Raw genomic sequence first — 16,453 nt, 5'->3', positions numbered from 1 at the left:
TTACATTTAATTCTATCATTAGGAGACGGAAATATTAAATTTTGGAGCCTGCGTCTGATTCTGCCTCATTGGCCATAAAGTTAAGGACTGACTATTTTAGATCTCTTAGAAATTATTCTTAATTCTTACTATTTTGGTTGTTAAACTTTCATTATTTCAGCTGCTCTTGGTTTCTTTAAAAAATTGATCTATGGCTTAATTCTAAGACAAATAATCTTCAACTCACAACCACAATTGGGACCAACGTCTCAACTATGGGAGTGAAGTGTGCATTAAGTGACATGCCGGTATGACCACGTCATTCAATGAACACAATTCCAATTCTCCAAATTGTCATTGTTAAGCAATTGTGCAGTTGTGAGATACCTGCGTGAGATGTAAAGCCATCTCCTTGCTTCTCCACATTCAGATTCACTTAACTTCGCATTATTGCACAGTTGTTAATAGTCATGCCCAACTGATGTGAATATGCTGACTTGTGCCTTCCTGAAAGCAGGTCCTATTCTGATGACAGCAATAGCACTTAGATTTATATACTGCTTCATAGTGCTTTTATAGCCCTCTTTAAGCAGTTTACAGAGTCAGCCTATTGCTCCCAACAATCTGACACCTCATTTTACCCACCTCGGAAGGATGCAAGGCTGAGTCAACCTTGAGACGGTGAGATTTTAACTGCTGAACTGCACTCTAACCACTGCGTCACTTCGGCTCTCTTCGTAAGTCCCCTTCAAAACCTGCTATTTGAACAAAGGGCATTCTGAAGAATCATGAGAACAATCATGTTCACCAGCTTTCTAGTCTTCCTAGTTTAAAAGGGTAGCAAACACAAACTTCTGGATAGCCATGTTCACTAGCATTTCCTTTCTGAAGAATAGTCAGGTTTGCTAATTTTCTCCTTCTTAAGGCTAGGCACATTTAATAGCTTTCTGTTTCTGATAGCTCAACATGTTTGGTAGCTTTTTCTTTCTGAAGGCTAGTCAGTTTCTGATTAGTGAACTAGTTTCTGGTTAGAAGTTAATGAAGACAATAGTTCTCTAGACTAGTTCATTCATTAGCTTTCTAACCAATAACACAATGGATATAATATGCCATTTCATGAAACCTCCCAGGATACTCTAAAAAAGATGTTGACCCAATATGGTGCAGGGGTGCATATGCTGCTATTAGATGACACAAAGCTAATTGAACAGTTTGCATTTCACTAGCCAACATTGAGCTGGAGGGAAACATTAAGCATACTATAGGTAAAGGTAAAGGTTCCCCTCGCACATATGTGCTAGCCATTCCTGACTAGGGGAATGGTGCTCATCTCCATTTCAAAGCCAAAGAGCCAGTGCTCTCCAAAAATGTCTCCATGGTCATGTGGCCAGCATAACTAAATGCCGAAGGAACATGGAACGCTGTTACCTTCCCACCAAAGGTGCTCCCTATTTTTCTACTTGCATTTTTATATGCTTTCAAACTGTTAGGTGGGGCAGAAGCAAGGAAAAATAACAGGAGCTGACTCTGTTACGCGGCACTAGGGATTCAAACCTTCCAACAAGCTGAGCATCTTAGCCACTGAGCCACCACATCCCCAAGCATACTATAAAGCTCCATAATAGGCCCTGTACTGGTCTACATATTTATAACTTAGATGAAGGATTAGAAAACAATTACTAAGCTTGCAATTGACTCAAAGGTAGGGGAGAGGGTCATAAATACCATGATTTAAGACAAACTTAATAACTTGGAACAATACCAAGATGCTTTTTAACTTGAAAGTCATACATTTGGATAGAAAATGTCAAAGACATGAATATATGAATGGGACCATACTAGGCAGAAATAGATGTCCAAAAGATAAGGGTGTCTTTAGTGGACCACAAACTGAACTTCGGCCAACAGTTTGATGTAACTATAAACAAAATGCAGATTGTATGTGCATCAACAGAACTATAATATCAAGGTCAAGAGAAGCTATTAATTGATCAGACCCTATACCTATGAGGTATTTAAATAGAGGCTTTACACTTATGTAATAGTGGGTTTTTCTTACACTGGGCAGGAGCTGCTTTATAAGATTTCCAAAGACACTTTCAACTGTAAATGCTATGATTCTATTTTTTACATGCTGCCAGTATTTCAGTTACAAATGAAGTATCCAATGTATCATCTTATAGTACTATTTGTACTATAAGATGATACTATAGGGTTGTAAACTTCTAGTACTATAGTACTACAAGTTTACAACCCTGGACAAGTGTAGCATTCCTCTCATCCTCTTTTCTTGATTTTTGTCCCTTATGGCTTCTTAGAGATAGTCATAGGAAACTAATCAGCTGTGCAATGGAATCTTGTCTGTATCCTTACATGAGGAAAGCTCCACAATAATCTGAAGGAGTCTGTATGATCATTCTTGGGAAAAAAGATATGGAGAAATAGAGAATAATAACTATTTTACAGTTAGGAAGAGCTTTATCTTCATTTTGAATCCTTCATTCATTCAACTAAACCCTGGAACAAAACTATGATGCTGAGTTTGTTTTAAATCAGTTTGCCATCTGATAATATTCCAGAATAATTAAACTTTCTCTACAATATTTAGAATTAGAATTCTACTGGTAGTTTGTTTTTTAAAGAACTGTTTTAAATAAAAACCTCTCTGACACAACTGTGCAAATTGATGCTGTCTAGGATCATCAAACTATATCCTTGACTTAATCTAATACAAAATGAGGGGAGGGGAATCATACATGGCTAAATAACAGTTTGCTGCTTCCTGATTATATCTGACATTGCTTGTCAACCAAGCACAACTTCATTTTATTTCTCAATAGAAGAGATAATTATTTTGGAGCAGCACAGATGATCCAGAGAACTAATAATACAAAATTCTTTCAACTTTTATTTAGAAACTCATTGTTTACATATCTGAATTGTCAAATGCCTAGAAAACATGCTTGTCTTTAGGGATTTGTAAGCTGTGGTTAAGAGCTTCAATATTCTATTGAACTAAATTATTTGAATAAAAGTTTTTGTAAAGAAATTTTTAACAAAAACCATGGAAAGAATACATTAAGAATGAAGAGCCATATGGCATAGTAAAAATACAATAATTTAATGTATCAATTGATCATGTGCATATTTTTTTTTCTTTTTGCTCCCTGATGGACCATTTGGTACTTTTACATTTTGGAAAACTATTTAAAAATACATTTTGAATAATTCAAGGTTTAATTCTATGCACATCTTATACAGTTTGCTGAATAGTACATATAATTCATTGAAGAGATTCCTAGTTTCAGCAGTTTGCACTTAACTGGCTTATAAATGGCTTATATTTAAACCGTAATCCTTTAAAGCTATCTCAAAGGGGATTTCTGAAACTACTGAAATCTGTTAGCGATGAGACTTGCTTAGTCTCAAAAGGTCCAATTTTATAATGAGATCAGGCTTCGAGAAATGTCCTTTTGCTGTTTTAAATGATAGAGCTCTGTCTAGCATGGAAAAGAGAAGTACTACTTCCCTTCAGTAAAATCAGCTATGATGCTAAATTGTGTGGGGGAGAAATGTGTGAACTGCTTGTTTACTTTCTGTAGTCAGACTTGACTGACAGTTTTAATAAGCTGTTGTTAAATCATTCAACAACCACCCAACAATCACAGCCTGCCAGGGCATACACAGCTACCCACCAGCCTTGCTTTTCAGAAACATATCAGTGGTGTAACCAGGGCAGCTGATGCTTATTGACAGTTTGATCAGCGGCAGGGGTGAAACCAAGCAAACTGTGTACACTCATTCAAGTGGATACCAAAAACCAAACAAGAATCCATCTTCCAATAAATCCCTTCCAGTCTCAATGTACTGCAGTTTAATAAGCACTTCCCTTTTCAGTGGACAATGAATTTTTTGTGCACAGTTCAGTTTCAACCAGTGACTTGATCTGGTTACCTTGTGTGCATCAGCTCTAAACTAAAATGCAGAATTCACAAAATTTGCACACCTACTCACAACTGCAGAACTTGCCAACATTTGGAATAAGGACTCCTTCTTTATATAAATATCCATGTCTAGTTAGGTAGCATTAATCTAATTTTGGATCAAATAAGATTACACAGACCTTACATAGAATATTGACCAAATGCGATGTGAGGGCTTGCTGCATGTACTTTGAGAAACCCCAGAATTCAGAGATAAATGCTTTATGGATGATTCAAGGATTCAAGATAACAAAAAGGAAAACACCGGTATCATTCAAGGTGTGAAGACACTAGAGGCACATTCTTTGAAATGTAACATAACAACTTTTATATAGGAAGAATGCCAAATCTATAATTGCTATTTTAACAAACTGAATCTGTTCCTTAATGCAGAAGTAGAAAAGCAGAAAGGGGAGGAACATAAATCCTTGTACCTTAAACACCTAATTTTTTATAACCCTATAAATTCACTGCAAATGGAGTGATACTATTTGTAAAATTATACATACGTATTTAAATATGTAAATAAAACAATACACATTAGTGTGAATAGAAATACACAAATAAATTGGAACCACAATAGCTGAAATATGTGAACTGAAGCATTGTTACAATCAAAAGAAACTGCACAATGGATGGATAGATGGATGGATGGATTCATCCATCCATCTATCCATCCATCCATTAATTCATTCATATGACTGGCCCACTCACAAATGCAACTCAGGTAATTTCAGGTTAAAACTAATATTAAAAAACCTGCTCAAAACAGAAATAAAAACATAGGGCAAGATGGGCGGCTGATAGATAGATAGATAGATAGATAGATAGATAGATAGATAGATAGATAGATAGATAGATACATACATACATACATACATACATAAAATACATCTAAAGTCAATCTCAATCTTGTGTCTACTAATGATGGATCATCTAGTACTCTGGCCCCATGCCCACAGCAAGAATAAAGCTTTTAGCACTTTACAAATATCTAGTAAAGTTGGGGTTAGGGTTTTCCTCGGCCAGGTGCTGCAGTAGAGAAGAATTCTGTCCTAGGTCCCATCAGTTGGCACTCAAAGCATGTTCCTCCTGTTGGGCTTTGTGGGATTAGCAGATATAAATGAAGATGGGCAGTCCAGCCTAGCCTTCTGTCATGAAGAGCTTCATAAATAATAACCAGAGTTTGAATTGCACCTAAAGGAGCCTAAAAGCCAATGCATCGTGCAAAGAACCAGTACCCAACCACTGCAGGCTAAATCAGCTGTAGCTTCCAAGTGACAGCCTGACTTTAATAGCAGACCAGGAAGATTGAATTGCAATAACTATGCCATGTTATGAGCACAGCGATTCATTATAGAAATAGATAGAGAAAAGGAAACACATTTAGTATTGAATGGCCAATAAAGGCAGCAAATGAGGATACAGAACACAGAGATCGCATATTTAAATTTCCCCTGTGATTATAATGGTGGGAACTTCTTGTAAAATAAAGGACATTATAAGGATTGTAGTAGTTCTCTGAGATCTCACTCTCATGCTATTCTAAAAAATTGCCTTTGTACGATGCTGATGACATCAGGAAATTTGGCAACCTTGATAAATTCCCAAACCTTACAAAATAGTAGTGCCTTTGTGAAAATGTTGAGGCTCAAAAATTATATGTCCTCAAAGCTTCATTTGTACTTTTTCCAAATGTTGCTAACAAACTATTAATGTGTAACATAGGAAGAATGGAAACTCATTAAATCGGGGGTGGGGGGTGGGGGTGTCATATACAGTCAATACGAAAGGTGCCTTTTCAACCATAACCTGCATGACTAAAAATCTCCACAGACATATACAGTAAATGGTGCTTAATTCAATTGTTTTAATAAAAAAAATATTATATTGAAATGTAAAAATAAATCAAATTTAGAAGGGTGTTTTTGTTTTACTTTGTTTTTTGTTGCATCCATCTGTTTAACCTGGCCCTGTCTACTTTTGGAGAGCAAGCTTACCACTTGAAGGATGAATGCAGCCATGCAACTGTCATCATGCCCAAGGATTCTCAAGCAATGTCTGGCTTCCTCTTCTCCTCCTTTCTTGCAATCAGGTCAACTACCACTTTATCCCTGCAAAATTGCTCTTTCCTTCCCAACGCATGTTTCCTCTGTTGGCTCCTAAATCCTAGCTCAGAATCCTGTTGCTATTCACTTTCTCATCACACTTGCCTGCCTTCATTGTCCCTCTGTAAATCAGGCATATTTTCTTTCTTGATGAAAGAAAATATGCCTTGATGCATTATCTTATGGGTTCCTTTTTGAACCCATAAGATAATGCAAGAAGGGTAAGACTGATGCTGTTGCTAACAAAAAATGCTGCCATCCCTTTTTTCTGCTAACCTCGGAGATGGCATGAAACTTGTCCATTATTATATAATAATAGAAAAAAGCATTTCTTTATTCTAAACTCAACCTCCCATCATACAGTAAATCCTTTGCAGTTCAGTCCCTACTTGAAAGGAAAGTATTATGTTCATAAAAAGGCTTTTTAAAAAGAGAGAAAGAAATTGGATTAGGTTTGAATAACATAAGACGAGAGGAGTTGCTATGCTTCAGATAATCTCTGCATCATTTGCAGCAGCTTTGAGCAATTTTCAGTTATTCTATGTGATAAGACAGTAAAGCTAATGTGATCTCATAAAAGCCCCCATGTATAATGAGTGATCAAAAACCCTGAAGTATTGCCATTGCATTCTAAAGGCTTCATTTTACCTCTCATTTATATTTATTAATGAGGTGTGAAAATTCTTCTTGGTTGACTAAAAAAAACCTAGCAAAATGCAGCTTATCCTGTTTCTGTGCAATTTAACACAAAACAGCTAAGATTCAGTCTGCAATTAATTTCAGAATTCAGATGAAAATATCCTACACAGGATGAGATACCAAGCAATTCAGCAGAGATTCCCATGTAATTATGCCTAGAAAACCTATGTTTCTGTTGACAGTATTACCTTCACAAACACCCATACCCTCCTGAGAGCTTTCCTTTGAACTATTGATTCAAATGAAGAATTAATTCCCATTGTATATTAACATCTGCACTCACCATGTGTTGGTAATCAAATGCTACTGGCTTGACTAATAGACCTCAGTAGAAAATAGGCTTCTTCATGCCCCAAACCTGTAAAAACTGAACTTATCCAAGAAACATTCTTCTCAGTTCTGTGCCTAATTGGATAAATGAAACCAGGGGTATGTAGAGTATTTGGACATAACTGCTATTGACTTTATCTTTTCCAGTAATAAGGAATAATTGGAGTCAGAATCCAGCAATATCTAGTAGGGTTTATCATTGCTGAAGTAACTATCTCTAATTTCCCATTAGGGACCATGCTGCTGTTCCATCCAAAATGCCACATGAATTATATTATCCTTAGTGAACTGAGATAACAAACATGTAGAGCTCATACATATCACTAGGTTATAATGTGGTTTGCCCCATTTTGGGTTGAACTCAGTATTGCCATTTGTCATGATCTGCCAACACAAGTAGTGTGGACTATTCAATAAACCATCTTTTCATAAATAATGGTTCAGTGCAATGCATTCTTCATCTGAATCCTCGGGAAATAAAAGTATTGCTAAGGTCTACTTGTGTCTGAGTGGCAGGTTGGCCTAGTGGTGAAGATTCTCACCTGCCATTCAGAAGACTGAGAGTTCATCTCAGGTAGCAGCAGATATATCTCTCTCTTAGGATGCAAAGAAAAAAAAATCTGCTGCACACTCCATGTAGGCATCAGGAAGGGCCTCCAGCCAGTAAATGCTCAGCTCCATCAAGAAATATTTAATCCCCGAATAGGGATTACAGGGTTGTAAAAAGAGAGTTAATGTGTACTTTTGCCTGATATTTACAGCAGTTAGGTAGAGACGTAGGGTGCAAAGTAGGTACAGAATATCCCAAATGTCAAGACACCTTAATACAAATGATAATTTGGATAAAGATGGCATGATAGCAATAGCACGTAGACTTATATATACTGCTTCACAATGCTGTACAGCCCTCTCTAAGGGGTTTACAGAGTCAGAATACTGTACCCAACAATCTGGGTCCTCATTTTACCGACCTCAGAAGGATGGAAGGCTGAGTCAATCTTGAACCAGTGAGAATCGAACTGCCAAACTACTGGTAGCCAGCAGTCAGGAGAAGCAGCCTGCAGTACTGCATTCTAACCACTGTGCCACAATGGCTCAATGAGATCCATGATGTTACCTTAGCTTTTATAAGATGGCTATGAGTAGAGACCTATATATCAGAGTGTATTATCAGACAAACTGCCAGTCTCATACTCTGATCTCCTGCAAAGAAAAAGCTAGAGGCAAGCAATCCTTCCTATTTTGGCCCAATTTGAATACCAAAGGTGCATCTTTCAATTTACTGTGATTCCAATAAAGTAGAACAGATATATAAATCAATTTGAAACCTCTATCAGGCAATAACATTTTTCAGCGCATAGGCACTGAAAATAAGTGTTATTTCTAGTTATTCTTCAATCTCTTTATCCAAATAGCCTGTGCCAGATGATATATTTAAGCAAAATGGAAACATTTCCAAGTGTAGTAAGACATAGAGCTGGTATAACCTTGTACCACTTCCTCTAAATGCATTCAAGCAGTTACTGTTAAATATTACTGCCTATATTAGCAATTGATAGAATTGTCAGAGTAGTGATTGTTATAAAATCCCCAAACCAAGAAGCAAATATTTCTTACACAATGGAGAACTATGCTTTGTCTGTTCTTTGAGCTAAAACTGAAATTTTGATTACTCAAGATTTTGATAGTTGATCTGAATATAATAGAAAAGGAAACATGCTGACCTGTAGGAAGATAAGACATTCAAGATACCTGGACAAATATTTTTTTCTCATTTAAGCTCCAAGCAGAAGTTAATACATTTTAAATATTATGCCATGGCAATTAGTGTCAGAAGCAGCCATTGCTATAATTGTTCCCTCTAGTCTGTGACTTTCGTGCTGTGACATTTTATAATAAATCCTTCATCTCTCTTAATATAAAATATATCTCTTGTTTTTTTGGGAAGAGAATCACAATGCATATTTTCACTCTTATTTTATTTTTTAGGTTGAGCTGTTCAGCCCATAGGTGCCGGATTGGTTGTCCTAACCAAATCTTTTCTCTTTTCCCTTGTTGAAATGTATATTGAAGACAGAGATAGCGTGGAAATAATACAGCAAATTTCACGTTCTCTAGCAAAGAGTTGCCTAGAGAAATTGTGCTGAATCAGTGAAGAAAAATCCCTTTTCCAACATAAAAATAAATTCTCTCAATACCAAAAGAAGCTGACAAGAAGCAGAAAGAAACAGCAATTTTGTTTCGTTTTTCTTTTTATGGATAGCAGGTAAAGAAAATGAATTTTAAAAGTGGGAGGACTGAAAGGTGAAGAACTGAAAACTGAACACAAAGACTGACAAAATGACAGAACGGACAAAAATTATGTACATTAAGAAAGACTGAAGTTAAAAATGTATGGACTTGGTTAAAAGTAAAGAATCACACAAGAGAACAAAACAGTTAAAAATAACCGCAGAATAACAACATTTGTTTTTCTCTTTCTCTGCATAAATGCCCCTTAATTAATTCCAAAAATAGAGTAATATGCAAAGAAAGAAAATCACTCCCCAATTAGTCTGATAGGCAGGATGAGAAAATAAAACCCTCTAGAAATCTCTTGTCCCATTTCAATTCTTTCAGCTCTTTCATAAACACAAGCAGTGATAGAATCCATATGAGATTCAAATAATTTAACAACCAGTTCTCTGCCCTAATGACCAGCTGGGTAGGCGGGCTTGGTGGTCATGTGACTGGGTGGGTGTGGCCAACTCAACATCACTCACATCGATGGGTGCTTCAGCTTAGCTGTTACAATGTAATAAAGATTAACTGGAGAGGCAGTTTCTGTAAGCAGGGCAATAAAGATTAGGCTAGAAACAACACCAGAATGTCTCCTTCCTGTCTTCCTTTCAGGATTAGCCCTGTAAAGTGGGAAAAACAAAATGCTATTTCTTCCAACAATTGGTTCTCCGAACTGCTTAGAAAGTTAACAACTGGTTCTCCCAAAGAGGTGTGAACTGCCTGAATCCCACCACTAGGTACAATCCAATCCAAGGCCTCATCTTTATTCCAAGTAACAATTAGGATTTTGGATTGACTTGCAGCAGACCAATAGGGACAACCCCCAAGTCCATCTAAAACCCTTCAGGTCTATCACTCACCCAGCTCTAACCTCCTTGCAATTGTCTATGGTGCTAGACAATCCCATAGATATCAAGGCATGATCTGACCATGACAAAGGGAACACTGAAAGTGCCCAATCTCAGATTATATTGCCACTTGTCCAATAGGAACAGCAAATCTGGAGGGTGACCACTATCCTGAGTTTGGTCCTGGATGTCCTAGAAGCCATTAACTCCTGAGTTACCTCAGAGATATTAAAGTCCCCCAGAGCTATAAGTCTGGGAAACTCTACTATCAACCCCCAAATAGAGTCAATGAGCTCATGGAGGAAGGTTGCTATGGAACAGGGAAATTTATACAACAGTAACAACCCCAACTGGCCTCTAGAACCAAATTTAATGAGCATGAGAAGGTCCCTGAAAACTGTAAGAGATTATCATTAGCTCACTTCTATCCCTCCCTTTTCAATCTCAGACAATGCCCATTCAAAACTCAAAAAAAAATTCAGAAAGGGCACCCCACCCTCCCTTCAGCCTGGGCTAAGTAATGTCAGTGTCCCTTTCCAAATTCATTTGCACTGACTGACACTTGAAGTTAGAGAGACATGTAACAGATGAACTCATACTATATATAAACCCTCAGACAGATAATTTTTCTTACAACTGAGAGGGAGCAAATGAAGTGAGAAAATAATTAAACTTGTAAAAATTATCTCCCAGTCTGTGATTAGAAAATGAAAAAGTCTGAATGTGAAAGTCACTCTGATATGAAAGTAGATATTTCACTTATTGACTCCAATGTCCTTCCTTCCTCTTCATCTAACTACAGGTGTCTCATTTTAAAAAGGAAGTAATTTAATCCTCCTCCTTTTTGATGTGGCAATTCCCTTTCCTTTTTTTGAATGCCAAAACTTCAAAGAAACAGTGGGTTTTAAATCTGAAGAATTCAAACTGCCCAAAGAGCTGCTGATTCAGTTCTACAGAGGAATTATTGAGTCTGTTATCTGCACCTCCGTAACTGTCTGGTTTGGCTCTGCAACCAATCAAAACAAACATTATTCAACGACTAATTAGAACTACAGAAAAAACAATTGCTACCAATCTGCCTTCCACTGAGGACCTGTATACTGCTTGAGTCAAAAAGAGGTCTGTGAAAATATCTACAGACTCCTCACATCCTGGACATAATTTGTTTCAACTTCTACTCTCAAAACGACACTATAGGGCACTGCACACCAGAACAACTAGACGCAAGTATAATTTTTTCCCCAAATGCCATCACTCTGCTTAACAACTAATTCCCACAACACTGTCAATAATTTACTAAGAGTGCATTACAATTATTCTTCTCTTTCTTCCTAGTATCTATCTCTCCCCACTTATGACTATAACCATGTTGCTTGTATCTTTCAATTTATATTGTTTTTATTGTTTCCTAATATGATTTGATAGCTTATTGGTAACCTTGACTATCACTAAGTGTTGTATATTTTTATTCTTGATGAATGTATTTTATTCTCCTTATGTACACTGAGAGCATCTGCACCAAAGACAAATTCCTTGTGTGTCCAATCACACTTGGCCAATAAAGAATTTTATTCTATAAAGCATTCTATTTTAAAAAAATGAAGCCCATCTGTTCTCCTACAATACGGTACAACTCTATTCCAAATTATTTGATATGTGGAGTCTTGGGTGCTCTCTGAGCTTGGTTGTTTTTTTGCAGACATTTCATTACCCAGCTAGGTAACATCATCACTTTATATACAAGCAACTTGCTTTGTCAGTGTTGGCAGGAGCATTTTTGGTTGTCCTTGATTAGGCTATAGTTAGCTGTTTGATTGCTTGTCTGAATTAATAACTCCTTGATTGGAATATTGTTTACTGCTTGATTGTTGGTCTAATGTTCATCTTGGCATACTTTAAGTATCATTTCTCATTTTGGTTTACTACTTCAAGTACCTATAAGTATCTTCTGCAGAGCTGCCTACCAAAACTGACCCTGTGCTTTTCAAAAATCACTTGCATCTAATATGTAACAAACAATTCTTTTTTCAGCAGTACATATTAATTAATTAATTGAGAATTCCTGCACATTTGTCTATTTGTTCCATTTAGATCTTACCTTTCTGTCAAAGAACTCAGAACAATATGTAGAAATTATTCATGTGATCTTCAGTCCAGACATTGATCAATCCAACATTTGTTGTATCATGTACCTTCAAACTAGGCTCAGGTAGTATAGAAGACAGGAGAATTGATAACTTTTGGTAATGGCATAAAGTTGATTAAATAAAATATATTTTAAAAATGAAATTCAAATACTGTTTAAATTTAGTTCATCTTTCATCTTGGAAAGGGCAGCAATTTTCCATTTGAGAATTTGTGCAATCCAAGGGTCATCTTGGATTCCCACCTCCTGTTCAAAGAGCAGGTCAGAGCTATGGCCAAGAGGACTTTGAAATTCTATTTTTATTTTATCTATTAAATTTATATATACCAAACGAATAACCATTGGGATCTCCATATCGAAACAACTTACCTTATATGTGGCCAGAACCGGAAAATAACATTGAACACAGCACAGTACTTAAACAAAATGTTTCAGTTGAGATCTGCATATGTGGGACTGATTGGGGTAGATTGCAGGGGTGACACCGAAATATAACTTTATCATATTTTTATCTATATCTTCAATTATTGTATTCTATTCCAATTTCATTTTAGACTGTATTTTATTCCAATTCCATTTTAAATCGTATTTCATTCCAATTCCATTTTAAATCGTATTTTATCAAATTCCATTTTAAGTTGCTTTTATCAAATTTTAGTAATAATTTGCTTCTGGAACTTTGCACTTTGATACAGCCCAAGGGCTAATCAATAAAGACTCAATGTCAATATTAAATTTATTTGCCATCCATCTTCCCAATAAGGCAAGTCTACATCCAACTAAGGGATCAATTGCACATATTTGTATATTAGGAGGCTCTTCAGACAGTCTCTGTTTCTCTAGTCACCTTATAAATAAATTATTGTAGATTACACGAAGCTGCAAATTAAGACCTCTCAGAAACTATGCTTGGCCCAAAATGGGATGGCATAGACAACAACAGGTTTTTTCCCCTAGTTCTTACATTATTCTAGAGTCATTGTAAAATGTATAATTAAATATTTACAAACAGCTAAAGCATGGAAGCATTCAAATTTTAAGGTAATATATGAGAAGGATGTGGTGCCACAATCTAAGAAAGACAGTTACCTCCAGCTTTGACCGCACTTGTCACATTCCATTGCTTTTCAGGAAATGTAATAAATAAGGTGGCAGGTTTGGAAATTTCTCTGTCAATCTTCGTCTTCTTTCTCTTCTACAATTAGCTTGCTTTTTCCACTCTGGTTTCCATCTAGTGATCTGATAAATTAAGGATGCAATTAACAAAGACCATGACAGGGAGACAAAGTAAAAAATTCAGCTTCTAATTATCAGGCATCACTTTTTGAAGTTTTTTTTTTTACTATACTTAGAAAAAACAGTCTAGAGAAACCGTTCCTTTTTAAAATTCAGATATTGTTAAAACTATCTACTTTAATAACCAGTGAAGAGTCTTTTTCTTAATCTCTTAGATTTAGAAATGAAGCATTTAGTTATGTTACATGTTACCTTTTAAACATAAAACATACTATTTCTCTCTTTCTATGATATAATTAAGAAGATAGATTCTGAAGAAATTTGGTGAAGAATTGACCACACAATTCACATTGAGATACAAATGCTCTCCTCATCAGCCACTGACCCTACCAGCCATTTCCCCCCATTATTTTAGCAGTGTATCAATGGAGCGCTAGGGTTCTTTTTAAGAAGTTCACTAATAGTGAATAGTGAAAATAGTAAATGCTTTTTTAAAAATCCAGGTGAAACTGACAAAGGTTTTTCTACTTTGCCCTCCTAATCCTGTTTAGTAGTTAAAGGCCAGGTACCATGATCACTATGATCAGGCAGAACTTTAAGATGCTTCATAACTGAAGCAAAGGAGTTGAAACTCTGAAAGGAATTTCTTGAACCAGCTTCATTTCTAGCTTGTTGTTGTTGTTGTTGTTGATGATGATGATGATCATCGCACAGCCAGTTAGATGTTCAGATTGGGTTTGGCATTTTCATCTACCTATTGAGTCCTTACCAGATATCATTGTTACAGATATCATCGCAGGATGGAAGCTGTCCCCAGTAAAGCTGCCTTTTGCAATTGACTGATGGAGAATTTGTCAATGTCAATGGTATTCAAGTGGTGCTCCAATTGTTTTGGGATTGCACCCAAGGTGCCTATTGCTATTGGTACTACCCTTGCTTGCCTTTGCCACAGTCATTCTATTTCTATTTGTAGGTCTTTATATTTTGGTAACTTCTCCAATTCCTTCTCTTCTCTTCTCTTCTCTTCTCCTGTCTCTGCCACATTCACTATTCAGACTTTTTTTGTCTTTCATGTTGACAATTGTTAAATTCAGGAGGTTATGTGGCAGGTGCTTGTCTGTTTGAATTCTAAAGACTCAGAGTAATTTAACTTCTTCATTTTATATGACTTTCTCTACATTATGATACCACCAGATTTTTTGTTTTGTTTTTGCAGGCAAATGATATTTCTTACAGATATTCCAATGCACCATTGTTGTGACAGTCATGCCGCTGTCTGGGCAATCATCTTCTTGCAGCAGCTTACCAGCTTCTTTGCATAGGCAGCACTTACTGAATGTTCCTGTCTTCTCAATTCTGGCTTTGTATACATTTGTCCTTAAGGTTTGGTCTTGTGCTGGCAGAATTTCTCTCTCAGTCTCTTTCTTTAACTTTCTTGCTCTTAGACATAGCCAAGTCTTGTTATGATCTGCTTTCCCTGCTATTTTTTTAATGTACTGGCCATGTAGTGTTTTATCTTCCCATGCCCCCATTCTGTTCTTCACTTGGTGTTCCTTGTAGGCCAGTTTGGTCTCTCCAGTAGTCAGTAAGCCTTCTGATGTACTAACTTCAGTACATCTTCATCATTGTCCTTCAGATATTCTTGATCTGTAATAACATATCATTATTTCTTTCCTTGTTTTCAATCACTGTACATTTGCAATGTGGAAACACCTATTTTTTCAGTAGTTCTGCAGCTTCTAGATCTGTTGCTCAGCCAACAGTCCTGAATCCTGTAGCCCATTTTTCATCAGATATCTAGGAACTCCAACATCTAGCATAGACCTTGTTAACCTGAGTGACATCCAAGCTAGTATGGTTTTCTGAAATTTACATCTCACTATATTTTTAATGAGAGAGATTCTTGGTTGACTCCCCTTATGAGACCTGTTCAGTATGGTTGAACCTCTAGCATAGCTCTCATCTTCCTTAGAGCACATGAGCCCCACAGCCACATCAAGGTAGTGCCTCACTGGACAATCATGATTATGGTTGTTATTAAGATGATGATTATTGTTGTTATTATTGTTATTACCGTGTTTTCCCAAAAATATGACATGCCCTCATAATACAGCCCTACCACATTTTTCTGGTGGGCAAAAATATAACCCCCCCCCACATATAAGCCCCCAGGACAACCTCCCACCTCTGGCCTGGCAGAGAGCCGCTCACCAACCTAGCAGTATCCCGAAGGTGCCAAGCCGCGGGAACCTGGGGGAAGGCAAAGGTGATCGTGTTGCTTGGAGCTGTCAGGATACCGCTAGGTTGGTGAGCAGCACTGTGCCCAGCTGAAGAGTGGGGTTGCTGGGTGGCTGCTATCTTGCGAGCGGGCTTCCAAAGAGCCAGGCACAGCCTCATGGATGAATGGCTGTGACAGTGCAACACAACAGCCATGAAGTAACCACACTCACGAGCAGCCACCTGGCAAACCCCCTTTGCAGCCAGGCACAGCGCCATTCACTGACCTAGGGGTATCACTAAGCCGTGTGAGCGCCTGTTCACTGCCGCCTGGCTCCCGTGGCTTGGCATCTTCCAAATGCCAGTGAATGGCGCTCTGCATGGCTAGAGAGGGGGATTGTGCGAGCGGCTGTTTTGCTCTTGTTCACCGGTCTCCCAGCCTCAGGATGCATGGCCCAGCTCTCATTACAGAGCCAGGGCACCTCTGCCTTTGCCACTGCCACCATCCCAGCCTGGCTTTTTCCGTGGCTTCCAACCAGAGTCTTTTGGCAGTGGCCACTCTGGGTGCATGCTCTATGGTTGTACGCTCTGCAGGTAGCTGGCCCACAACCATAGCGTGTGCAGAGC

The sequence above is a fragment of the Natrix helvetica genome, assembly GCF_964273705.1.
Source record: "Natrix helvetica genome assembly, chromosome: 2".
NCBI lineage: Eukaryota > Metazoa > Chordata > Lepidosauria > Squamata > Natricidae > Natrix > Natrix helvetica.
Note: the sequence above shows the minus strand (reverse complement) of the source record.